Source organism: Brachyhypopomus gauderio, unplaced genomic scaffold (genome assembly GCF_052324685.1).
Source record: "Brachyhypopomus gauderio isolate BG-103 unplaced genomic scaffold, BGAUD_0.2 sc62, whole genome shotgun sequence".
In the NCBI taxonomy this organism is placed as follows: Eukaryota; Metazoa; Chordata; class Actinopteri; order Gymnotiformes; family Hypopomidae; genus Brachyhypopomus; species Brachyhypopomus gauderio.
The window spans coordinates 1,565,668-1,567,428 of record NW_027506883.1 but is presented as its reverse complement, the minus strand read 5'-3'; positions in this window follow the sequence as shown (position 1 = coordinate 1,567,428).

Sequence of the window (1,761 nt, the reverse complement as noted above, 5' to 3'; positions counted from 1 at the left end):
CCTTCTCCTTCTTACACGCACGCAGGCTGAAACTCACACTCTCAGTCTCTCTCACACTCTCACCCACATTCCCCCTCCCATCTCTGTGCCCTAAGTAAACATTGCTCTGGCTACCTAGATCTCTCTGTGTCTATTAACCAGGCACACACACATACAGGCGCAAGCAGGCCTTCCTATAGCATTCACAATGACACTTCCCTAGCCATACCCACCCATATCCCAGTGACTAACACATGCTCATACAAACTGACATTTGGCTTCTTTTTTGTCTCTCTCTCACACAAACACACAGACACACACACCTTTATACCTATATGTATGTATAGTTTCTATGTATACTCATGTATGTATGTATTAGTATATGTTGTCATAGTTTGAATACATATACTACCACACACACACACACACACACACACACACACACACACACACACACACACATACACTTCTACCTAAATGTATGTATAGTTTGTATGCATATCTATAGTATATGTATAGTATATGTCAGTCATACCAGTGATGTCAGTCATATCAGACATGCCAGTCCAGTCATGTCAGTTATATCAGTCATGTCAGTGATGCCAGTCATGCCAGTCATGTTCTGCCAGTCATGTAAGTCATGTCATGCCAATCATTTCAGTCCAGTCATATCAGTCCTATCAGTCATGTCAGTCCAGTCATGTCAGTCAAATCTTCAAATCATTACAGTCATGCCAGTTATGTCAGTCATATTAGTCATGTTAATTTTGTTCGTCATGCCAGTGATGTCATTCCAGTCATATCAGTTATGTCAGTAATGCCAGTCATGTCAGTCATGCCAGGCTTTGCAGACTACATTCATACTTTGAATACACAGGCAGTCATGTTAGGCGTGCTACGTGTACAAGGAGTGAAATAACAAAGCATAGTCTCTGGCTCCCTCAATCTCTCTCTGTCAGTAATATAGAGGCCCAATCATGTAGACAAGTGCAGGCCTTCCTATACTGTTCACATAGATGCAGCTCTAGCCAGATGTGCTATTTTTGTGTCTCCCTTTCTGACACACGCAGATGTCATCACACTCTACATCTGTAGAGCACACACTGGCCAAACCCAAACAGCTTTTTTTCACTTTTAGGTCTAAAGGACCTTTTGGGCTTCCTTTTGCCTATTGAGGCCAAAATGCCTATTGGTGTGTGAACCCGCCAATCGCCGCTTGCGGCTATATTTTAATTTAGCATTTGGTAATTAATGTGCACCCTTACATAAAGGTACAGATCCAGGGGTTCAGGGGTTAAGGGTTTTATGGTAAACTTGGGCTCTGGTGCTGTCATCCTGTCACTGCTCGTGGTCACTCAAGTTTGTTGACAGTGCAGTGAATGGATGCCAATGTCTCAGGATGCTCCCAAGTCTGTGTTACCTTCTGGTTCTGCCCTTTTAGCTAGGCTGTAATAATTTAATGCCAGAATTGCTGACACACTCCAGTAATGTTTAAATTTCTTCTGTCCCACATATAATCCCATACAGAGCTCACTTTTCTTTTTTTCTTTTTTCCAAATGGCTGCCCTCCTACCCAGAAATACTGAAAAGAGGTGATGAGCTTTCCTGAGTTCCACTCTGGGTCAGCCACCTCCTGCCTAACCAGCTATGGATGAAGGATCAACCCTGGCCCCTCTCACTACCCCGAATTCTCCTGGTTTAGCTGTATCTCCATGGAGCTGGAGTACTATTATCTTGTTTATGTTTAGAGAACACGTATATAAATACACACAAATATGAGGA